At 41.4% G+C, this 26,699-nt stretch overlaps 1 protein-coding gene across 1 annotated transcript in view; it reads left to right on the top strand.

Moving 5' to 3' along the window:
* The first annotated feature begins 391 nt into the window (after nt 1-391).
* Nucleotides 392-26,699, top strand: part of LOC109873138 (gamma-aminobutyric acid receptor subunit alpha-3-like) — a 160,485-nt gene continuing 134,177 nt past the window's right edge. Inside the window, exon 1 of the mRNA XM_031808572.1 lies at nt 392-691. The gene's annotated coding sequence lies outside the window, so the exon portion shown is untranslated. The remainder of the gene's footprint in view (nt 692-26,699) is intronic.

Raw genomic sequence — 26,699 nt, 5'->3', positions numbered from 1 at the left:
ACCATATGAAGTTGATGGAGAAGACATAGGCAGTGTGTGGTGGCTGCTTCTAAATTGATGATGAAAGTTAGTTAAAACGCATAGGCTGAAGTGTTTTGTGGCACCTTAGCTACTTACCCCAAAACATATTTGGCAATAGACATTTTAAAGTTGTTTTGTGACTGTTTTCCATATTCATTTAGGGAACATGTATGGTAGCAACAGTAGTTGAACATGTGCGCAAACAGTGTTTTTGGAAATACGAACCTGCTACTGTAGTGTCAGTTCGAGCATCAGTCTGCATCGAAACAGGTGAGCGAACAGAGCCTGCAACCGCCGTGAGCGGCATACCAGTGTTTATTGGTAACCGGTAGGCTACTCGGGAGCCCTCAGCGGATGTCCACTGTCACCGTGTGTACGTGATGAGGGACGACGGGTTTGAAACACACCTCTGGGGTGGGGGATCTGCTGGTAGCCAGCACCAATCTGAGAAGGGTAGAAGGAGGGGGCGGGAAGGTTAGTTTGAAGAGGGCAGGCTTTCCACGATGACAGCGCTTTCCCTCTCATCATTTCCCCGTAACAAAAAAAAAACACTTCAAAATCCAGTGGAATAAGAATTGCCGGAGAAATCAGTTGGGCCAAAACAGCACCGATTGACGGAAAAAAAAAAAAGTCGGGAGAAAATAGGAGCAAGAAGAAACGTTGTTTTCTGGTGAGACGGTGTGTTTTGTGTGTGTCTGGTTGTAAATCTGTTGTTGTCCAAGGTTTTGTGTATGTGTCAAGGAGGCATGGAGCACCATCGTCGATATGATATACTGCAATGTTTCATTCACAAGCAACAACCTGCTGTTTGTGTTGTGCACATAATTGCATAAGGTAACAGGTCTCCCCTAGCCATAACGGCAGCGGAGAGAAGTGTAGGCTGCCTCGGCGTTGAGGTGTTGCTGATGAGAGAATGCGGTGCTATCATTAAATTAAAAAGGTGTATTTGTTTAAAGTGAGAAAATGCACATTTACCTTGCGGACAAGCCAATGTGTGATGTATTTACTCACCTACGTCGGAATATGTTGGATTGATTTAGCCTACTCAGGACAGTGTATAATAACTGGCAATGCGACAGCAACCCGAAGGCTGTAATTGTAGGCTACTTATCGTATTGAGAAATTAAACATATCTCTATTCTTTTCAATAGTTTTACATGTATCCAGACTTTCCAGATAGTCTTTTCCATCGTGATTTTGTCAAATTATTGGAAACAACACAGAATCACTGAGCAGGCAGGATAGGCTACATAACCTTGGAATATATCGAAAATAGTGCTGTTATCGAGGGTTACTCAGATGTCAGTGATTTATATTTAATCCAATTCTGCTCAATCAAACGCCATTATCAACTGGTATATTCACTGATAGGCTACTGTAATAGCATGTAAAAGATAGACCATGCTCTCCAAACTGTTCACGAACGAAAGAAAAGATAAATGAATAAGTTATGTCAAAGCGGGATGAAATTGAGTCAAGAGAAAACATATCTAATTTTAATGCAACGTAGATTTTCATCAAAGCACTCTCATCAATATTTGATTCAGAGGACCTACGTGCATCTGCTCACTGTGACTGAACACAAAGCTGTGCTGATTAGTTGCTTTAAAACAGGGTACAAGGCAATGATGCAGTTCATATACTGTGTGTGTGTTTGGGTTTGTGCATGTGTGAGTGCATGTGTGCACAGTCAACTAAAATAGACAAAGTAAAAAATACAATATTGAATGGGTCAGAAATAGGCCTATGTGATCATTGTAGTTAAACTAAACTGAAGCCCCCAAAATTGTTGAGTGCAGATACAAAAAATCACATGAAAGATTTATAGTTACAACTTGCCAGTAAGCAAAATTACATTGAAAATATATTTTCCAGAAGTTGACAACACATTAATTTCAGTTGCTGAATGAAAGGTTAGAATACATATTTTCTGGATGTTGATGATGCTTAAAGTTGTCAACATACAAAATAAACCAACAGACCACTTCCACTACAATAACATTCTGAATAAAGGTTACAGATTTTCTCTTGCTATGACTGTGATATGCAGGTGTTCATCAACTTTAGTTGAATGCACTGACTGTAAGTCACTCTGGATAAGAGCGTCTGCTGACTGACCAAAATGTATATGTAAAACCAACACTTGCAAAGCATGATGGTATTATTCAAATGAGCCCCGCCCCCAAACAAGTACAAATTTGCTCTTGCAGACCAGATCCAAATCTGAACTAATCATAGACATCTAGAGAAGAATACAGTACAGTACAGTTTGGTTTAATTCAGTAGAGTACAGTTTAGTTCAGTAGAGTACATTAGAGTAAAGTAGGGTACAATACAGTACACTATACTTTACTTTTCTTTACTTTACTGTACTTTAGTGAGCTCTACTGTACTATACTCTACTTTTTTAAAAACTTACTGTGTACAGTAATGTACTGTAATCTGCTGTGCTCTACTGTACTGTGCTGTCCAAACTTGTGAATCATAGATGTCTACGATTGGTTCAGATCTGTTTGGGCTAAATCAAGGCCCGGTCCAGACCAAATCTGAACGTCTATGTTTGGGCCAAATGTAGACCGGTTTGGAACGGACCAAAAATATACTTGAAATCAAGGCCGTCCAGAGGACTAAATAAATACGTCCAAAAAATGCTTCCTGACGTCAAACGCTTAGTAGATTCACAGGTTTTTTTTCTAGGGGGAGGATAATGGGGGTTTGTCTTCTGTAATGAACATGGCAGGTTAAGTGCTCTACAAAAGCAGCATAGTAAAATGGGTTGGCAGGCACTATTTCTGTCCAGCTTCAGAGCAGAACTCAGGCCTTACCTCAACCACAGGCCACCTAAGACAGAACACTGACCTCAGAGATGTGTCTGGTTCTGCTGCAGAGCAGAGCTCAGGCCTTACCTTGACCACAGGCCACCTTAGCCAGAACACTGACCTCAGAGATGTCTGGTTCTGCAGCAGAGCAGAACTCAGGCCTTACCTCGACCACAGGCCACGTTAGCCAGAACACTGACCTCAGAGATGTCTGGTTCTGCAGCAGAGCAGAACTCAGGCCTTACCTCGACCACAGGCCACGTTAGCCAGAACACTGACCTCAGAGATGTGTCTGATTCTGCAGCAGAGCAGAGGAAAGGTTTCAACAGTTTGGAAAAGGCAGGGTAAAAAGAAAATGTATGTCTATATACTTCCTTATGACCTTTTCCTCCTCCACACCATTCGTATTGTCTGAAGGTTAGAGTGAACTGATGCTATTAAAGTCCTTTTCTTATGAGGTCACAGGAAGCGGTGCTATACCTCTGACTTTAGTGGATTCGTTTACCGTTCCATCTCCCATCAACTCTACTTCTTTAGGCCCCTTTGCCTGCTCGTGATGTTGTCTCCTCCCTACAAAGAAAAACCCCTGCAATGCTTCAAATACAGACCGTACATGCTTTCATTGGACACAGACTAGCCTGTGTGTCTGTGCCACTTTCCCCTTCCATCTCTCTGTCCTGTGCTCTGCATGATACAGGGCTCACAACGAGATGACTTCCTCCCTGGACTCTGAGTGTGACCACAGGAAAAACGACTTGCCTCAGCCAGCTTCTTCATCTGCTCAGACATATGGAGCAAAAGGCCTCCGTCACAGTGCACAGCTAGGCGGTCGAGGAGTGAGACATTCAGATTTACAGGTCCAGCAGGGAACATGGAACTGTATGAGGAGGACAGATTTGAGAGAACAGAGAGTGAAGGAAGTAAGCTTTTTCTCTGAGACGCAGCTACTATTCACTGCTCCCTCATGACTCAGCAAGCTTGATCCCACTGAATTGGCATGTTTGGGAGGTCTCTGTGGAATGGTATTTCTCTGGATTTTTTTGGGATATGAGTAAAATAAACAGGGCACGGGGGATGAGTTAGTCAGGGTAATGAGTTAGAGCCGAGTTTTTGCTCTTTGTTTCTCCCTTTCTCTTTCTCCAAGGAGGATTCTCTATCTATGAAACTCCACCTGTAGGGTATTAGGGGGCGGAACATTGTTTGTGACCTCACAGCCTCCTACAGTGCCCACAGCATTACACGATTTAGTCTGGCATTGAACTGCGTAACCCACATAGTCTAGCAGTCATGTACAATGGATCAAAAGACATCTTGACTCTTTGACACTGTTGTCATGGCACTGTTGTCATGGTGCTGTAAACAACTCGCAACCACCAAATGAACACCGCATATTCTCTTCACCGCATATTCTCTTCTCCATAGGCTCCTTTTGGAGATGGGGATGTCACTGTGCGCTTGAATCAAAACTAACTAGAGGAGGCAATGGTACAAAGAGAATATGATGATGATGACACTTGACAGGAGGTAAACTGGGTGAGCCCTTTCAGCATGGTGATGCTTCCTCCCTCAGTTTGTGACTCATGGCAGAGGCTGAGGGGACAGATACAGTTGAAGTCAGAAGTTTACATACACCTTAATCAAATACATTTAAACTCAGTTTTTCACAATTCCTGACATTTAATCCTAGTAAAAATTCCCTGTCTTAGGTCAGTTAGGATCACCACTTTATTTTAAGAATGTGAAATGTCAGAAAAACAGTAGAGAGAATAATTTATTTCAGCTTTAATTTCTTTTATTTCTTTCATCACATTCCCAGTGGGTCAGAAGTTTACATACACTCAATTAGTATTTGTTAGCATTGCCTTTAAATTGTTTAACTTGGGACTTCCACAAGCTTACCACGATAAGTTGGGTGAATTATGGCCCATTCCTCCTGACAGAGCTGTAACTGAATCAGGTTTGTAGGGCTCCTTGCTCGCACACACTTTTCAGTTCTGCCCACAAATGTTCTATAGGATTGAGGTCAGGGCTTTGTGATGGCCACTCCAATACCTTGGACTTTGTTTTCCTTAAGCTTTTCCTTATGCTTGGGGTCATTGTCCATTTGGAACACCCATTTGCGACCAAGCTTTAACTTCCTGACTGATGTCTTGAGATGTTGCTTCAATATATCCACATAATTTTCCCTCTCAAGATGCCATCTATTTTGTGAAGTGCACCAGTCCCCCCTGCAGTAAAGCACCCCCACAACATATTTTTATTTTACCTTTATTTAACTAGGCAAGTCAGTTTTGTTCAGGAACAGAATGACTGATTTTTACCTTGTCAGCTCGGGGATTCGATCTTGCAACCTTTCGGTTACTAGTCCAACACTAACCACTAGACTACCTGCTGCCCCTACATGATGCTGCACCCCCGTCCTTCATGGTTGGGATGGTGTTCTTTGGCTTGCAAGCCTCCCCCTTTTCCCACCAAACATAACGATGGTCATTATGGCCAAACAGTTCTATTTTTGTTTCATCACACCAGGGGACATTTCTCCAAAAAGTACGATCTTTATCCCCATGTGCAGTTGCAAACCGTAGTGTGTTTTTTTATGGCGGTTTTGGAGCAGTGTCTTCTTCCTTGCTGAGCGGCCTTTCAGGTTATGTCGATATAGGACTCGTTTTACTGTGGATATAGATACCTTTGTACCTATTTCCTCCAGTATCTTCACAAAGTCCTTTGCTGTTGTTCTGGGATTGATTTGCACTTTTTGCACCAAACTATTTCATCTCTAGGAGACAGACCGCGTCTCCTTCCTGAGCGGTATGATGGCTGATTGGTCCCATGGTGTTTATACTTGCATACTATTGTTTGTACAGATGAACGTGGTACCTTCAGGTGTTTGGAAATGGCTCCCAATGATGAACCAGACTTGTGGAGGTCTACAATTTTTTGGGCTGATTTCTTTTGATTTTCCCATTATGTCAAGTAAAGAGGCACTGAGTTTGAAGGCAGGCCTTGAAATACATCCACAGGTACACCTCCAATTGACTCAAATTATGTCAATTAGCCTATCAGAAACTTCTAAAGCCATGAAATCATTTTCTGGAATTTTCCAAGCTTTGGAAGGCACAGTCAACTTAGTGTATGTAAACTTCTGACCCACTGGAATTGTGATACAGTGAATTATATGTGAAATAATCTGTCTGTGCATGACAAAATTACTTGTCATGCACAAAGTAGATATCCTAACCGACTAGCCAAAACTATAGTTTGTTAACAAGAAATTTGTGGAGTGGTTGAAAAATGAGTTCCAACCTAAGTGTATGTAAACTTCCGACTTCAACTGTACATGCAGACCTGGGGACCTTTGGCAGGGATATGGGAGTGATTGAGGGGTGGGCAGGAGGAGGAGGAAGATGAGAAGCCAGGCTCCAGCCCAGTAAGACTCAAACTAGGAGGGACATAGATCAACCAGTCATTCCTTGCTTTCTGTGTCTTGTTTTGTGTGCTTCACTGCGCACACACATTGTCTAATTTAGTGCAGGACATAGAAGTCACAGACAAATTAAAAGTAATTCACTTTCATTGCGTACAGTGTACAGCATTAAGTTATACTTGTTTGTTTGTCTGTGCGTTTTGACTTAGCATCGAATCGTAGGGCATGGTTCAGGTGTGCTAATGAGATCCATGGCATTAGGTCTCTGCTGCTGCTGCTGCTGTTGATATTTCAGTACGTGCAGTTTGTGTTTTCCCTGGAAGTGCTGTAGCTGAATCTGCCACGTAAACACATTTTGGCACACTCCTAATGTGAAGTGTTGTGATGGCTTCAAGTTATGTTCTGTGTGTGTGTGTGTGTGTCCTACCAACAACTTAGTGCTGAACTGATACTGTATGTACACTAACTAGCTAAACAGCAGGCTGAAAGAATATTCCTATCTTTGTCTCCAGCACGATATAAATGGTCAGGGTTACTCACAGAATATTTCAGCGAAGTGTATCGTGTCTCTCAAAACCAGAAGTGGAATGACAGTTTGCAAATGTAGTTGAGTCAAATAGTGGTATGCTTTTGGGATTAAGAAACAGTGATATCACGCATGGATGGCAGTACTGTCCAACACTGTACTGTCAGCATGTAGGTTTATGCTTCTCATCAGAAGAGAAGTCTGTGCACTACAACACAGTGAGATGGTGTCCTGAAGGACACGATATGCTACAGGTGTTTTCACATAGATGGCATTGAACAGTCGATCTACAGGTTGTTTGATTTGGTGCATTTTATCAAACAGATATTGTTGAATTTTAGAAGAGTGCGAAGTTAAAAACAGTAGTTATGAAAATGGAGTCAATGCAAATATGACGGCATGATGTCACAGCTTTGGCTTAATTTATCTTCTCCTGGCTTCTTCCACTCTCCCTTTTTCTCTCTCTCCCTCTCTTCCTCTGCTTCTTGTTGGCCCTAAAGTTTAAATGAGCTGGATCTGTCTTTCAGGGACGCAACATTCTAACCCACCATCCACTTTGGGCTTAAGGGCTCATCGTGCAATGATTAGTGGAGACCTGGGCCTTTTCTCCATTCAAGTCTTCTCTACGTCTCTCTCTGCACCCCTGTGGTCACAGTACATCTTGTTAACCAAGAGCCGACAAGTTCAGCCTCATATTTCGGATCTTCCCCTCCAACTACGGGAAAGTGATTAAACCGAGTTCACTTCTTCAACTCTTATTTTCTCTCTTACAGACAGAGGAGTCAATTTGTCGGTATGATTTATTAATCAACATCAGTTTCATCATTTAAATTCATGCTATGAGGAGAGCTTAATTTCAAATGGTCTGCCAGAATGGTGCCACAAGGTGCCTAACACAAATGATCACACTTTGAAAAGACAGAAAGTGATCAAATTAGACATACTAAATAGACATCGATATTATCATTTGAGAGTAAACGGCAGGTGGGCCTTATTCAAGTGAGATATGTTGATTAATAAATCATACAGACAAATTGACTCCTCTGTCTGTAAGAGAGAAAATAAGAGTTGAAGAAGTGAACAGCAATGAGAGCAAAGGTCTGGAGAGAGTACCTGTCATGTTCCTTTATAGGGCATCTCAGTGACAGTAGTAATACATTGTGACGTGTTGGGGCAGGTGATTGATGGTATTGATAGGCTGGGAGTCCCACTAGAGCCTAAGCAGCTTGTCTCATAGTCTCCCCATTGGTGTCTCCTGCTCATCCATAAGACCTGGCCATGACAGTTCTGGAACGGAATGAGGACTGTTGCTGTATGCTCTCTAGCTCCCTAGATCCCCTCTCTCTCCTCCTCCCCCTCCTCCTCCTTGTCCCATCCCTCCCTCTAGATCTGTCTCTCCTAGTTCCATTTCCAACCTAACTCACTTTCTATGTTTTCTATGGCTTTAATTGTTGTATGGCTACAGTATAGCCTGACATGCTCTGATTTCTAAATCAGCATGTACACTACCGTTCAAAAGTTTGGTCACTTAGAAATGTCAGTTTTTTCAGGAGAAGCACATTTTTTGTTCATTAAAATAACATCAAATTGATCAGAAATACAGTGTAGACATTGTTAATGTTGTAAATGACTATTGTAGTTGGAAACTGCAGATTTTTATGTTCCAATGGCATGTTGTGTTAGCTAATCCAAGTTCATAATTTGAAAAGGCTATTGATCATTAGAAAACCCTTTTGCAATTTTGTTAGTGTTGGTCAATTACTTCAACAGATGATCAGGTCTATATAATTATCAAACATATATATTGGTAGTAGAAAGGAAACACAGACTCTTTGTTTAGGTATTAAAAATGATCCTGTAGTAATACAATTGTAGGCAGAAGTTGGTACAGAGTACAGTATATGATAGCTCTTCCCAGGTTCTGCAAGGGGTCTAAGACAGTCTGCAGCTTATAAACTCAACAAAAAAATAAACGCTCTTTCCTTCGACGATAAACGCGAATCCGACCATCAGCCCTGGTGAGACAAAACTGTAACTCGTCACTGAAGAGAACATTTTGCCGGGCCTGTCTGGTCCAGCCAAGGTGGGTTTGTGCCCATAGGCTACGTTGTTGCCGGTGATGTCTGTTGAGGACCTGCCTTACATACAAAAGGCCTACAAGCCCTCAGTCCAGCTTCTCTCAGCCTATTGCGGACACTCTGAGCACACATTCCTGGTGTAACTCGGGCAGTTGTTGTTGCCATCCTGTACCTGTCCCACAGGTGTGATGTTCGGATGTACCGATCCTGTGCAGGTGTTGTTACACGTGGTCTGCCACTGCGAGGATGATCAGCTGTCCATCCTGTCTCCCTGTAGTCCTGTCTTAGGCGTCTCACAGTACGGACATTGCAATTTTTTGCCCTGGCCACATCTACAGTCTCCTTGCAGCAGGCCTAAGGCACATTCACGCAAATGAGCAGGGACCCTGGGCATCTTTCTTTTGGTGTTTTTCAGAGTCAGTAGAAAGGCCTCTTTAGTGTCCTAAGTTTTCACAATTGTGACCTTAATTGCCTACCATCTGTAAGCTGTTTATTGTCTTAATGACCATTCCACAGGTGCATGTTCATTAATTGTTTATGGTTTATTGAACGAGCATGGAAACAGTGTTAAACCCTTTACAATGAAGATCTGTGAATTTATTTGGATTTTTACGAATTATCTTTGAAAGACAGGGTTGTTTCATTTTTTTGCTGAGTTTATAGCTCAAAAGCATGCTCGACCGTTCCTTTAAATTGCAGAATTTAAAAGCAATTTTGGACTGGCCAGTGTATTTATTTTCAAATACATGCAAATGAAAACTTACTTATCATGAAAGTTTGATTTAAAATAATTTGGACATCAGAGCAACCTCGAGGTAATCTTATTTGAGTCAGAAAAGGATATTCATATGATAGGTAAGCTATATAAGACCTTGCGGAGAGCCTTTCCAAAATGCAATCACTTAGAATAATATATAAACTATTGGAACCAAGACTTAAAAAGAACTGATGTTGGCACAAGAATGTAGGAGCATACCTAACAAAATTAAAATTAATAAAAAAGTATGCTTAATCCAGTATAATCTAATGTAGAATGTATTGTACAAGAGACAAAATTCACAAATTCTACAGCACAATGGCAAAGTCTTAAGTGTAAATTGAATAATGACTCAATAATCCATACTTTCTGGGAATGCTATAAAGTCCAAAAGTTATGGGCGGAGCTAGGAAGTTGGCTGTCAGAAGTATTACAATGTAAACATACTTTTAATCACTCTGTCTGAAATTTTCAAGACATGGGGATGTTGTGAGAGTGTCACGCCCTGATCTGTTTCACCTGTTCCTGTGATTGTCTCCACCCCCTCCAGGTGTCGCTTATTTTCCCCAGTGTATTTATCCCGGTGTTTCCTGTCTCTCTGTGCCAGTTCATCTTGTATGTTTAGTCAAGCCAACCAGCGTGTTTTTCCTGTGCTCCTTTTCTAGTCTCTTTTTATAATCGTCCCAGTTCTAACCCCTGCCGGACTCTGGACTACTTTCCTGCCTGCTCTGACCTTGATTCTGCCTGCTCTTCGGTACCTATTGGACTCTGATCTGGTTTTGACCTTTTTGCCTGTCCATGACCATTCTCTTGCCTACCAATTTGGATGAATAAACATTGTAAGACTCCAACCATCTGCCTCCTGTGTCTGCTTCTGTGTCTCGCCTTGATAGAGATACCCAATTGGCTGGACGATTCTCTTCTCGTCAATCACCCTGCCATTAACACAATGGAACATTTTTATGATTTATTACTGAAATATTGAAATAGCATGGGAGATTGAGAACAATTAAATTGGTACAATTTAAGGTCATGTGGAAAACAGTTATGCAGACAATAGGGATGGAGGTGTGTGTAACGGCTTTCTTCCGTCGAAGGAGAGGAGGACCAAAATGCAGCGTAGTTCGTGTTCAACATGTTTAATAAAAGACATAACTTGAACACTATACCAATACAAAATAACAAACGTGGCAAAACCCAAAACAGTCCTATCTGGTGCAGAGAACACAAAGACAGGAAACAACCACCCACAAACTCCAACACAAAACAAGCTAACTAAATATGGTTCCCAATCAGAGACAATGACTAACACCTGCCTCTGATTGAGAACCATATCAGGCCATACATAGAAATGGACAAACTAGACACACAACATAGAATGCCCACCCAGCTCACTTCCTGACCAACACTAAAACAAGGAAAACACAAAAGAACTATGGTCAGAACGTGACAGTGTGAGCATGCGTGTCTGGGCAAAGGAGATGTAGTTATTGTTTGTGTGTATGATTCTACTTGGTATGAAAGAAAAGGAAAACACAAATAATTGTAAACAATTAGCAAGTTATGCCAGGTCTCAATGGGTCTGGTGTCAGCCTTACAGACCAAGCAGCAGAACATCCAGTACAGTGATTGCCCCCCTCTAGTGAGGCTCTGCTCTGTTTGCCACGTTACGTTACACCACCAGTTTTGTAGAGGCTGTCCTCTGAGGACGTCTGATGGAGTGAGCATTTCATAAATGTGCTTGTTGACATTTGAGGCGAGGAGCATTAACCCACAGCTCCCCCCCCCCCCCTCCCTCCCTCCCAGCCTCTTGCCCCCAATCCGTTGTGTTGTCATCCCCTTGCAGGCAGGCGCTGCCCAGAGCTGCAGCTAAAGTTGCTGATGCTGCAGGTTAATGTAAAGGCAAGCTGCAAAATGGAAATGGCATTCCACTATGTACATTTGGGTCTGTTTTATTAAAGCGTTGCCCTTGGAGACCTTTGCCTCATGTTTCGCTCTTTTTAATGGGATTGCAGTTCTTTGCCTCAACGTGAGTGTTGTAAGGCTCTCTTCACCTCTAGCGTGATGTGAATTGAGTGGGTGTTTGGACATTCGATTAACCATCAAAGGGCTAACAAACGACTCAGCTCCTGTATATTTCAAGACTACCATTCATTTGAGTTGGGTTGTCTCAGTTGAAGAACTGTATCCTTTTATTTCGCAGCCAGGAACAAAATGTATAATGTGTGTCATGTTCAGGCATATCACTCCAACAATACGGCTAGTTAGTCACATCAGTTTATCACTCCTCATCACCCTTTACGTGTACCAACATCCCCTATTAGGCAACATGCTTTTACAGTATTCCTAACTCATGTGAGATAATAAAAAAATCTATAAATCAAAGCATCGATAAATACATTAAGTGTTGATGTAGCAGTGTCATCTGTGGTATGCTTGGCTAGTAATGTTCTGATGGAATGAAGCTATTTGGATTAGCTGGGGGAGCAACCAGGTCTCAGAGCATTTCCTATTATTCTGTACGTAAATCCGAGATAGTCCATTTAGTATGATATGTTATGTTTGTTATGGTTACAAAATACAGATAGTTACTTCAGTAGGGTGGTTGTTCTGGGTGGATGGGTAGGCGTATAACGCAAATCTCGTCACGGACAACTTTAGCATTTTAGCAAATTGTCAGCTTTTCAACTACTTTTTAGCTACTTTGCAACTACTTAGCATGTTAGCTAACCCTTAACCTAACCCTAACCTTAACCCTTTAACCTAACTTCTAAACTTAATCCTAACTCCTAGCCTAGCTAATGTTAACGATCTAGCTAGCATTAGCCACCTTTCTAGAATTTTTATTTGTGTTTTTTTTATTTCACCTTTATTTAACCAGGTAGTCTAGTTGAGAACAAGTTCTCATTTGCAACTGCGACCTGGCCAAGATAAAGCATAGCAGTGTGAACAGACAACACAGAGTTACACATGGAGTAAACAATTAACAAGTCAATAACACAGTAGAAAAAAAGGGGGAGTCTATATACAATGTGTGCAAAAGGCATGAGGAGGTAGGCGAATAATTACAATTTTGCAGATTAACACTGGAGTGATAAATGATCAGATGGTCATGTACAGGTAGAGATATTGGTGTGCAAAAGAGCAGAAAAGTAAATAAATAAAAACAGTATGGGGATGAGGTAGGTGAAAATGGGTGGGCTATTTACCAATAGACTATGTACAGCTGCAGCGATCGGTTAGCTGGTCAGATAGCTGATGTTTGAAGTTGGTGAGGGAGATAAAAGTCTCCAACTTCAGCGATTTTTGCAATTCGTTCCAGTCACAGGCAGCAGAGTACTGGAACGAAAGGCGGCCAAATGAGGTGTTGGCTTTAGGGATGATCCGTGAGATACAACTGCTGGAGCGCGTGCTACGGATGGGTGTTGCCATCGTGACCAGTGAACTGAGATAAGGCGGAGCTTTACCTAGCATGGACTTGTAGATGACCTGGAGCCAGTGGGTCTGGCGACGAATATGTAGCGAGGGCCAGCCGACTAGAGCATACAAGTCGCAGTGGTGGGTGGTATAAGGTGCTTTAGTGACAAAACGGATGGCACTGTGATAGACTGCATCCAGTTTGCTGAGTAGAGTGTTGGAAGCCATTTTGTAGATGACATCGCCGAAGTCGAGGATCGGTAGGATAGTCAGTTTTACTAGGGTAAGCTTGGCGGCGTGAGTGAAGGAGGCTTTGTTGCGGAATAGAAAGCCGAGTGCAGGCAGCGATCGGTTGAAAAGCATGCATTTGGTTTTACTAGCGTTTAAGAGCAGTTGGAGGCCACGGAAGGAGTGTTGTATGGCATTGAAGCTCGTTTGGAGGTTAGATAGCACAGTGTCCAATGACGGGCCGAAAGTATATAGAATGGTGTCGTCTGCGTAGAGGTGGATCAGGGAATCGCCCGCAGCAAGAGCAACATCATTGATATATACAGAGAAAAGAGTCGGCCCGAGAATTGAACCCTGTGGCACCCCCATAGAGACTGCCAGAGGACCGGACAGCATGCCCTCCGATTTGACACACTGAACTCTGTCTGCAAAGTAATTGGTGAACCAGGCAAGGCAGTCATCCGAAAAACCGAGGCTACTGAGTCTGCCGATAAGAATATGGTGATTGACAGAGTCGAAAGCCTTGGCAAGGTCGATGAAGACGGCTGCACAGTACTGTCTTTTATCGATGGCGGTTATGATATCGTTTAGAATTCGTAACGTATCATATGTTTAGCAAATTCGTAACCTATTGTACATTTTACAAATTCGTACAGATTGTATGTTTTGCAAATTGATAACATAGACCATATTTCATAACATATTGTACGTTTTGCAAATTCGTAACATATAATCCGAATTGTAATTTGTCACATATAATACGAAATGGGTGATGGACATCCACAAATTAATACATACAGTACCATACGAAATGTAACGTATCATACTATATGAATGGAGTGTCTCGGATTTACGTACAGAATAATATTCAATGCTCTGAGACCAGGTTGGGGGGAGGAATGCTGCAGTTGGAACACAATGAGGGGAATGCTAGTCTAGTGCTGCTGAAGTATGATCCATTAGGTACTTAGGCACTGAAAACGCTACTTATAATGCGATTTTTTTATTCTCCTTCCTGTCCTTGTCTTGAGCAAACAGAGCAATTTCTGATTCCTCCTCAGTACCCCAAGGCTTTTCTCCATCTCTCTGTCTAAGAACTCTTACAAAGGAAACTGTAAAATGTTATAGGAGTGTCGTCTTGGGAAGATACTGCACCTTACTGCAGAGAATCATTACTTTACCATAAAGGATCGCTTTTTTTCTATAATGTCTCTGCACTGCAGTGTGGATCTCTTCAATAGTGTTTCATCCACCATATCTGTGTTAGTAGGACACAGACTGATATTGTATGTAAATCCACAGTATTAGTGTCTCCAGTGAGTGGAGATGTAAACCATAGCAGGTACTGTGGTGGAAATATCCCCACCTTCCCTCTCATCTCCTGTTCATAACAACAACAACTATCATTGGCCTTAATCATTCGCTGCTTGTTTTTCTCGTGCTGTTGGAGGTGAGAATGCATCATTTGGGGTTGTTCAATTTCCTTCTTTCCTCTGAATCGCATGATTCTATTGTGCGTTGTTTGCTTTGGCTCATTTACCCCATCGTGTCTAAATAGTGTGAGTTAGAAACTGCCGTCTCAATATGTTCGCCGATTTAAGTTAAGACGATCAGAACAGTAACATGTAAAAGTCCAGGATTTTAACATGGGACACATTACCCAAGTAGTGGAAAAGGTGGGCTGAATACATGGTGTAACATAGCATTAGGTAATACAACATAGCTGGTGGTGTGCTGAAGAAGCCATTGGTCTTTGCCGGGAACCCTTAATGCTCGGAGACAGATTTTGCCCGGGAGGCAGCCTCCTATCCCACATGTAACATCTGCTTTCCAATGGAATGGGGGAAAGTATGTTTTTAATTTACTGTTGTGGTGATCTGTGCCATCGCTGTTGCTTTATCCCGCAGGTCTCGAGAAAGACTAATTGTACAGTCACACTCATTTGCATAATGATTCTAAAAGTATGTTATCTTCACAAATCTAGCTATTTAGCTGAGTAACTGTGTGTGTGTGGAGGCTTGAGATGTGTATCTGGAGAGATGCACAGGGTGTGATTTCAGCATGGTACACAAGATTGGAGCCCTTGCCATTATTCTATTGCCCCTTATGAGTGGTTGTATGAGGTTGTTCCAAATGGTTAAATGTCTTAACTATCTCGTACCGGTAAGTACCTATTTGAAGGCTAAATGTCTGCTATGTAATTCCAGTTTGTATTGTCACACAGCTATCAGATTATGACTAGTGGGTTGTGCAATATTGTGAAATATATATTTATGTATGGCATATTCCCCACTTGTGCCCTTTTTGGAAATGCATAAGTGGATTGTGTTCACATTCCATGTATTAGTTCTATGGGAATTGTTGTATCTGCAGAGCCGTTCATTTCTGTATTGTACAGTTTGCAAATTTTGATAAATGGGTGTCAAATATTGTAGAACAAGCAATATCTCAGAGGAAATGGCCAAATCATGCTTTATTTGAACACATGTGGGTGGGCATTAGAGATCTTGCCCTTTCCCAAGTTGACAGTTTAAAAAAATTAACTTTCAATGGTTTTCTAAAAAATATATCTAGAGTCCATGTTATTTGTTATGATGTTAAGTCAAACACAAGATGTTTCTCTGACAGGACTCCTCCTCATCACACGTGTCAGTGTTTCCCTCTCTGCTCTCGCCAAAGAGAGAGTAAACATAGCTTTGAAGTGGATTATATAGCCCAAGGAGCAGACTTAGACCAGCCCGCCCTGTTCCCACTGCAGCATCCCACATGCTTATCACATTCATATGAAAGCCAAGGTATTTTTGCTCCGCCTCAGTCACTAACCATGCCTTTTTCATGCCTGTTTTTACCCAGTCATTCTTGCTCATGGAGGTGATACAGTATATACTTAATTGGCAGACACCTCTTTCTGCCCCCTGTCACGATCTAGCCCGTCACCCCGTAGTAGAGGCTCCAGAGGAGCCAGGCTGTTAAGAGGCCTTGTTGACCTTGCCTATTCAGCCATTAATGTCAGTTTGATCTCCGCTGTCTGCTCCTGGAGTGTTGCAACTACAGCACTGATATCACAGCATCACACCAATAAAAAAAGCTTAATTAAGTTGTCTCCCCTTGCAGTCAGAAGTGACTAAATGTTTTTCCCTTCTGATTTACCTGGGCTGTCAGTCACCGGTGCCTCCCACGAGTGGGCTCCACTCCTGTATGTCGTGGACTGTTAGATATAGGGTTTGCAAAGACAAAGCTGTCAAATCGTTAGTGCCCTCTCAGCCCCCCAGTCTGTGTGTAAACAGGAGAGTCAACTTAAAAAAGTTTGTAACCTGGCTGCCTTAAATTTGCAAATCAAATACAATTTGGATTTCGTGTAGAGTTAGCATAACCTAAAGTTATGTAAGTGGAAGTAAGTGGAACTGACAAATTTGGATTGAATAACTTGAGTGAACTTTATCTTTTTCGTTCAATCAATGTGCTTCAACTGATTTTCCAGAGATCAAACTGACATTAACTCTAGACCACCTTTACCACCTTTACTCCACACACAGAGATACAAAGGTACAAAGCTCTCCCTCGCCCTCTATTTGGCAATCTGATCATAATTCTATCCTCCTGATTCCTGCTTACAAGCAAAAACTAAAGCAGGAAGCACCAGTGACTCGGTCTATAAGAAAGTGGTCAAATGAAGCAGATGCTAAGCTACAGGACTGTTTTGCTAGCACAGACTGGAATATGTTCCAGGATTCTTCCGATGGCATTGAGGAGTACATCACATCAGTCACTGGCTTCATCAATAAGTGCATCAATGGCGTCGTCCCCACAGTGACCATATGTATATATCCCAAACCAGAAGCCATGGATAACAGGCAACATCCGCACTGAGCTAAAGGGTAGGACTGCCACTTTCAAGGAGCGGGACTCTAACCCGCATGCTTATAAGAAATCCCGCTATGCCCCCCTGACAAACCATCAAACAGGCAAAGCATATATACAGAACTAAGATTGAATTGTACTAAAACGGGCTCCGATGCTCATTGGATGTGGCAGGGCTTGCAAACTATTACAGACTACAAAGGTAAGCACAGCCGCAAGCTGCCCGGTGTCACGAGCCTACCAGATTAGCTAAATCACTTCTATGCTAGCTTTGAGGCAAGTAACACTGAAGCATGCATGAGAGCATCAACTGTTCCAGATGAATGTGGGACCACGCTCTCCGTAGCTGATGTAAGACCTTTTAACATGTCAACATTCACAAGGCCGTATGCCCAGATGGATTACCAGGACGTGTACTCCGAGCATGCGCTGATTGACTGGCAAGTGTCTTCACTGACATTTTCAATACCAACATGTTTCTGTTGGTATTACAGACATGAGTCTGTAATACCAACATGTTTCAAGCAGACCACCATAGTCCCTGTGCCCAAGAACACTAAGGTAACCTGCCCAAATGTAGCCATGAAGTGCTTTGAAAGGCTGGTAATGGCTCACATCAACACCATTATCCCAGAAATCCTCTCTATTGCACTCCACACTGCCCTTTCCCACCTGGACAAAAGGAACACCTATGTGAGAATGCTATTCATTGACTACAGCTCAGTGTTCAACACCATAGTGCCCTCAAAGTTCATCACTAAGCTAAGGACCAACCCTGAGACTAAACACCCCCCTCTGCAACTGGATCCTGGACTTCCTCACGGGCCACCCCCAAGTGGTAAGGGTAGGTAACAACACATCCGCCACGCTGATCCTCAACATGGGAGCCCTTCAGGGGTGCGTGCTCAGTCCCCTCCTGTACTCCCTGTTTACAACATGACTGCATGGCCAGGCATGACTACCAACACCAGAATCAAGTTTGCAGATGACACAACAGTGAGGGAGGAGGTCAGAGACCTGGCCGTGTGGTGCCAGGACAACAACCTCTCCCTCAACGTGATCAAAACAAAGTAGATGATTGTGGACTACAGGAAAAGGAGGACCGAGGATGCCCCCATTCTCATCGACGGGGCTGCAGTGGAGCAGGTTGAGAGCTTCAAGTTCCTTAGTGTCCACATCAACAACAAACTATCATATTCTAAAACACTAAGACAGTCGTAAAGAGGGGACCACAAAGACTATTCCCCCTCAGGAGACTGAAAAGATTTGGCATGGGTCCTCAGATCCTCAAAAGGTTCTACAGCTGCACCATCAAGAGCTGGTTGCATCCCTGCCTGGTATGGCAACTGCTCAGCCTCCAACCGCAAGGCACTACAGGGGGTAGTGCTTACAGCCCAGTACATCATTGGGGCCAAGCTTCCTGCCATCCAGGACCTCTATACCAGGCGGTGTCAGAGGAAGGCCCTAAAAACTGTCACAGACTCCAGCCACCCTAGTCATGGACTGTTCTCTTTGCTACCGCATGGCAAGCGGTACCGGAGTGCCAAGTCTAGGTCCAAAAGGCTTCTTAACAGCTTCTACCCCCAAGCCATAAGAATCCTGAACAGCTAATCAAAGGGCTACACAGACCCCTATTTTACACTGCTGCTACTCTCTGTTTATTGTCTATGCATAGTCACTTTAACACTACCTACGTGTACATTTTACCTCAATTATCTTGGCTAACCGGTGCCCCTGCACATTGACTCTGTACCGGTATGCCCTGTATGTAGCCCCGCTATTGTTATTTTACTGCTGCTGTTTAATTATTTAATACTTTTATTTGAAATGTTTTACTTTTCAATTTGTTTTACTTTTTCTTAACTTCTTAAAGCATTGTTGGTTAAGTAAGTAAGCATTTCACTGTAAGGTTGTATTCAGCGAATGTAACAAATACAATTTGATTTGATTTGAACAAAGCTACTCAAGATGCTTGGCCAAATTACCAAGTGGAGAGGACAACTATTTCATAGTCATGAAAACAAAACTATTAGTTGTTTTAACCCTCCAAAGTTATCTGGCTGCCCTAACATTTTAAGTTTTGTCAACTTCCTATACAGTTGAAACAACTACTTTGAAAATTACACATCTCTGAACTGACTAACATGTTGGCCAGACCGCTCACAGGAGTGCGTGTGGCATCGCTCGCATGTTGATTTTGTCCACCCACATCAGGACACACAGGTTGAAATATCAAATCGAACTCTGAACCAACTATATTAATTTGCGGACAGGTCGAAAAGCATTAAACATTTATGGCAATTTAGCTAGCTAGCTTGCTGTTGCTAACTCATTTGTCCTGGGATATAAATATTGGGTTGTTATTTTACCTGAAATGCACAAGGTCCTCTACTGCGACAATTAATCCACAGATAAAAGAGTAAACCGAGTTTGCTAGAAACAATCTCTCCTCCTTCAGGCTTCTTTTTCTTCTTCGGACTTTATATGGCAGTTGAAAACTAACTTTAAGGTGCATTACCACTACCGACTGGAGTGTAGACCTCAGCTCATCTTTCAATCATCCATGTGGGTATATGCTCCTAAAAACCAATGAGGAGATGGGAGAGGCGGGACTTGCAGCACGTCAAGCTTCACAAAAATAACCAAGTTCTATTTTAGCACCTGGCAAAGAAGACGCTCGTTGACGCGCACAAGCAGTGTTGGTGCAATGATTGAATAACATGTATGTGTAAATTCACCACACCTGAGCATTGTGGTCAGCATGTAAGTCTTTGACATTTTATAAAGCAGATTCCAATAGGGAAAATTGTGCTCCCATGTGTTTCTTGCTCATGTGTGAGCATTTCCGCCAGATTCCAAAGTGACTATGTACTCAGTATTATCAACCAACCAAAAGACCACTTTAACTACATTTTCCATAACGGTTACAGAAACCTTTCACTTGTTACTTTTTACACGTGGTTGTTTATCGACCGTTGTTGAATGGGCTAATTAAAGTCACTCTGGATAAAAGTGTCTGCTAAATGACTAAAATGTAAATGTGAAAATGGACAGTTGCAAAGCATGCTGGGTAATGTTCTAATAAACTCTGCTCCCCCCCCCCCCCCAAATTAATTGAAGTCATCTGAACTTGATTTAAAAAATAAAAAAAATACAGCTGTTGTATTGTTTCAGTTGATTTTACTTTTTGGTTTTGAATTTCTAAGTCTAGTAAACATGTTGATCTTTGTTGATTCTACTTGATTTCATTAGTTATATATATTAACTTTACAATTTTTGTCAATGCAGCGGTTATGTTGCTTCAGTTGATTTGATTTCATGGTTGTATACACTACCGGTCAAAAGTTTTAGAACACCTACTCAATCAAGGGTTTTTCTTTAGTTTTACTATTTTAGTCACCTGGAATGCATTTCAATTAACAGGTGTGCCTTGTTAATGCGTTTGAGCCAATCAGTTGTGTTGTGACAAGGTTGGGGGTATACTTGTTGGTGTGTGCTATCGGTCTCCTCAGCAGAATAATTTCTATGATTTACTTGAATCGAATTGCTGTGATCACAATGTATTTGCTGATAGAGAATGTATTCTGCTTGGCGATTTTAATACAACTGTGCAGTTATCACCCAAGAAAAGTACACTAGTAAATGCCCTGTATAACTTTAATCAGTTATTTGGACTTAAATTAATTTTGGATTTTGATTATTGTATCAGATCAAGAGAACGTCTGTCAGTCAGGAGTCTTAAATATTGGTTTTAGTGATCATATGGTAACCTACTGTAAATGTAAGAAATCAAAAATGCTTCTAGAGCCAGATAATAAATACATGAAGGTACGGTTTATGAAACAATACTCAAATAACATTTTGTAGAGATCTTTTTAAAGATCTGTTTCTGTCTGCACTCGACTCTCTGGCTGTGATGAAACAAATTAGAATCAAACAGCAGTCAGGGAAATTGATAATTTCCGAGATTTTAGACCTTATAAGGAAAAAGGGATTGCTACCTGGCCAGATTCAGAATGGACAAATCTACAACAAGATTATGATGGTTATATTAACTGCAGAAACCATGCAAGATACAAATAAGGCCAAATCCGAACATTATATAGGCGCCGTTAATGACAACTTACATCAGCCTCGTAAACTGTGGAAATCTTTAAAGGACATTGACTTAAAAACTCCCCATAAGGTAAATATTGGCCTGTAATATTGGCCTGGATATTGATGATGTTTAATGTCATGACTAGGAAAAGGCTGCCAATTATTTTTACAAATTCTTTACAACTATAGCCTCATCTCTTGGTTCCCGGGTGGTTCCACTCCACAAGAAGAGCAGTAAAACAAATGTAGGAAACTACAGGCCTGTGTCAATCCTCAGCACCTTATCCAAAGTTGTTGAGAGATTCGTTTTTAATCAGCTTGAGGGATACCTTCTTGAGCACAAACTTCTTTATGAACTACAATCTGGCTTTAGAACAGCTCATTCCACGGATACTTGCCTTATCTACTTTTTTGACCACATCAAGCAGGAAAGTGAGAAGGGGAACTATACAGGTATGGTCATGTTAGACTTGCAGAAAGCTTTTGACACTGTGGACCATGTTATTCTTCTGATGAAACTGAAATGCATGGTCTAAATGATGTAACAGTGAGTTGGTTTAGGTCTTATCTGACCAACAGAATACAAGCATGTAATGTTGGTGATGTTCTGTCAGAGGCCAAAGAAATATCCTGTGGTGTACCGCAGGGATTCATTTTAGGGCCTCCCTTATTTCTTATATACGTTGATGTTGTGCCAGATACTGTGCAAACTCCTGCTTTATGCTGATGATTCAGCCATACCGGTATCAGGGAAGGATACAGTTTACATAGAGGAGACCCTGAGTAAGGAATTGCATTTTGTTAGAGATTGGTTGTCTGACAACAAATTGTCACTACATTTGGGAAAAACTTAAATCGATTTTGTTTGGAACAAAATGTAGATTGCTTAGGACTGACAAGATAACAGTAAACTGTGCAGGCGAGGAGATTTGAATCTAAAACAAGTTAAACTTATCTTGGTGTGTCCCTAGATCAATCCCTTTCTTGAGACATGATTGCTGCTAAAATTCTTTCTAAAATGGCAAACAAATTGAAATGTTTATATCGTAACACTAGATATTTTAACATAAGAAACTGCTTGTCTCAACATTGATTCAGTGTCATTTTGATTACGCCTGCTCTGCTTGGTATAGTGGGCTATCGGAAAAGCTGAAAAAGAGAATGCAGGTCATGCAAAATAATGTTAGCAGATACAGTGCCTTGCGAAAGTATTCGGCCCCCTTGAACTTTGCGACCTTTTGCCACTTTTCAGGCTTCAAACATAAAGATATAAAACTGTATTTTTTTGTGAAGAATCAACAACAAGTGGGACACAATCATGAAGTGGAACGACATTTATTGGATATTTCAAACTTGCAAAATAATTCAGCCCCCTTAAGTTAATACTTTGTAGCGCCACCTTTTGCTGCGATTACAGCTGTAAGTCGCTTGGGGTATGTCTCTATCAGTTTTGCACATCGAAAGACTGACATTTTTTCCCATTCCTCCTTGCAAAACAGCTCGAGCTCAGTGAGGTTGGATGGAGAGCATTTGTGAACAGCAGTTTTCAGTTCTTTCCACAGATTCTCGATTGGATTCAGGTCTGGACTTTGACTTGGCCATTCTAACACCTGGATATGTTTATTTTTGAACCATTCCATTGTAGATTTTGCTTTATGTTTTGGATCATTGTCTTGTTGGAAGACAAATCTCCGTCCCAGTCTCAGGTCTTTTGCAGACTCCATCAGGTTTTCTTCCAGAATGGTCCTGTATTTGGCTCCATCCATCTTCCCATCAATTTTAACCATCTTCCCTGTCCCTGCTGAAGAAAAGCAGGCCCAAACCATGATGCTGCCACCACCATGTTTGACAGTGGGGATGTTGTGTTCAGGGTGATGAGCTGTGTTGCTTTTACGCCAAACATAACGTTTTGCATTGTTGCCAAAAAGTTCAATTTTGGTTTCATCTGACCAGAGCACCTTCTTCCACATGTTTGGTGTGTCTCCCAGGTGGCTTGTGGCAAACTTTAAACGACACTTTTTATGGATATCTTTAAGAAATGGCTTTCTTCTTGCCACTCTTCCATAAAGGCCAGATTTGTGCAATATACGACTGATTGTTGTCCTATGGACAGAGTCTCCCACCTCAGCTGTAGATCTCTGCAGTTCATCCAGAGTGATCATGGGCCTCTTGGCTGCATCTCTGATCAGTCTTCTCCTTGTATGAGCTGAACGTTTAGAGGGACGGCCAGGTCTTGGTAGATTTGCAGTGGTCTGATACTCCTTCCATTTCAATATTATCGCTTGCACAGTGCCCCTTGGGATGTTTAAAGCTTGGGAAATCTTTTTGTATCCAAATCCGGCTTTAAACTTCTTCACAACAGTATCTCGGACCTGCCTGGTGTGTTCCTTGTTCTTCATGATGCTCTCTGCGCTTTTAACGGACCTCTGAGACTATCACAGTGCAGGTGCATTTATACGGAGACTTGATTACACACAGGTGGATTGTATTTATCATCATTAGTCATTTAGGTCAACATTGGATCATTCAGAGATCCTCACTGAACTTCTGGAGAGAGTTTGCTGCACTGAAAGTAAAGGGGCTGAATAATTTTGCACGCCCAATTTTTCAGTTTTTGATTTGTTAAAAAAGTTTGAAATATCCAATAAATGTCGTTCCACTTCATGATTGTGTCCCACTTGTTGTTGATTCTTCACAAAAAAATACAGTTTTATATCTTTATGTTTGAAGCCTGAAATGTTGCAAAAGGTCGCAAAGTTCAAGGGGGCCGAATACTTTCGCAAGGCACTGTATATGCTGAATGTCCCCCCTAGGATCCACATAGGGGTACAGGAGTTCCGGTAGGTGGGCTTGATGCCTTTGGAGTCCAGAGTGGACCAACTTAAACTTAAACTTAATCATATGTTTGACATCTTAAATGATCGTGCCCCAGGTTACATGAAAAACCACATTGATATGGTCTATAACCAACAAAGTCACAATACCAGAGCTAGTGTTATGTCTTATAAAATCACAAGAGTAAACAGTACTGTGAGGAGCATGTTTTTCCATACAGACATTTGTCTATGGAATAGCTTTAAAAAGTTTTTCATTTGGACAAGGTTGTCTAAGTAAGGGAAATCACTCCATTGCCCCTTGTGCCCCTACTGCTGGTCAGGTGTATTTATTTGAAGGATCAGTATGATGTGCAATTAATAGATTGTTTTAATGTGAAAGGAATATGATTGATTTTTAAGGTTAGGGAGAAGTGCAGTGAATAGTGCCACTTTTAAGGATGTCAATATAAATGAATGTATGGTTGTTTGTCATTTTGTCTCGACTTTTATTCATGTGTTATTGTTTTTACCATCGAGGACCACTTTGGAAATAAACGTTTTAATAAATACTTTCAAGTGGTATCCTCTGGGTCCACGTTGTACATTTTGTTGTATATGTCTGTTGCCCAAAATAAATCCAATTTAATCAATACAGAGGATAGTACTTTACCAAATAGGGCTAAGTCCATATTATGGCAAGAACAGCTCAAATAAGCAAAGAGAAATGACATTACTTTAAGACCCATCATTACTTTAAGACATTAAAATACTCTAAATAAAGAAAAACCCTGAATGAGCAGGTGTTCTAAAACTTTTAACCAGTAGTGTATTTCCAAATTGAGTAAACACTAGAGATGTGTATGATGCACTAACATTTGTTGCATAAACACATTCATTTTCCATTCTAAATTCAAATCTGCTGCTGATGTTGCTCATGAGCTGGGCCTCAGAGCTGGATCGTCTGGACTGACTTCTTGTTATTCAGCAGTTATAGCCCGATTAGAGTTGTGTCTCTGGTAGCTTACTTTTATTCCGGTAAAACACAGTTTTCAACATCGCATAGATAAAAATTACCTAGCAAATGAAATAGGTTGTCATTCAACTAATAAAGCTTATATCACTCAAGCCATTTTAGCATTTTAATGATGAAGGTGCCGCGCAGATGTGTAATATCAGGAACAGGCCGCTTACCTCAGGCTGGTCAACGAGCGAAGCTGGGCACAGTGCGCAGTTTGACTAGGTCACTGATATTGCACAGTGCGCAGTTTGACAAGGTTATTGTTATTGCCTGGGGTTGTTCGGCATGCAAAGTGACTTGTAGATCAATGACTGTCACCACAGTCACATGCAGTTCGACACTGAAAGAGAACACGCATCAGTTGTCAGAAACGACGAGAGGTATTTTTGGAAGGTAGAAATTCTTTTATATGAGGGAGAAAAAAAACATTTTGTGAACCGGCGATTCGTAACATTTGAATGGATTTTCTGACAGATGCATGCTACAGTACATTTGTATCGGTTTGTGGTCCATGGACTGATGCACTTGTATCTTAAACATTTGAATCAGGGACCGATGCATATCAGTTAATCTTAACATCCCTATTAAACACATCGTTTTTGTTAACTCAGCTTGATTGAATGTTTTGCCATTTTGAGTGAGTTGAAGTCAACTTTTTTTTAAAGTCAGCTCTTCAACTGTTGCTAATGAAGTTGACTTGACTAGATAAAACAAGTCATTTTGGATGAATCTCAATATATTTTTTTACAGTGTGGTATAGCTGCTGGAGGTTTGGTGTCTCTGCCCATCCTCAAAGTGGTAGGCCTAACACAAACAGCCGGTGGCTTGGTGGGTACTGTAGTGTCAGCTTGATACTTTATGAATGATGAGGGGAGAAAATATCTATATGCCAATATGCTTATGAAGGAAATGATGAAATGCCACAAATACAGTAAAGTAGCTTCATACAACCATACTGATCTTGCGAGTTTACATCCTCATCTTGCGAGTTTACATTATAGGTAGCGAAACAGAAAGTAATATCACAAGACCTGGATGGTCTTACAAGTCTAAGTCCACAGGGCTAGAATGAATCATTGTAGAGAGGTTAATTCCAGTCCACAAGGCATTTAAATAAGGAGGCACTATGAGTGGCATAAAATATGTGGGGGCACCAGCTCAGAGAGGAGAGGATAGTTGAATTCCTTCTTGCTTGCAGTCCAGTGACGGTGACAATGTCTGTTTATAACACTTTATGTGGCTCTCTGTCTTCCTAACTAGCGACAGTTGGTTTTCAGGATGTTAATCATAAGGTATCAACAGCAATATAAAAGTAAATATAGTTGCAAGCAGCAATGAATAAGGTTCACTGGATGGTAGATAGGACCAGGGTTGGGTAGGTTACTTTCTAAATGTAATCCGTTAGTTACTACTTATCTGTCCAAAATTGTAATGTAACTTTTGGATTACCCAAACTCAGTAACATAATCTGATTACATTCAGTTACTATTAGATTACTTTCCCCTTAAGAGGCATCAGAAGAAGACAACAATGTATGTTACCAATTGAATGACATCTACTGCAGGATAAATTTATGTTAAAGTTTACATAGCTGGCCATATATGGACGTTCAATTTTACTTTAAGGGTTGGTTATG

The sequence above is a fragment of the Oncorhynchus kisutch genome, linkage group LG28, assembly GCF_002021735.2.
Source record: "Oncorhynchus kisutch isolate 150728-3 linkage group LG28, Okis_V2, whole genome shotgun sequence".
NCBI lineage: Eukaryota > Metazoa > Chordata > Actinopteri > Salmoniformes > Salmonidae > Oncorhynchus > Oncorhynchus kisutch.
The sequence above is the reverse complement of the archived record's forward strand: the minus strand, read 5'-3'. Positions and strand labels throughout refer to the sequence as shown.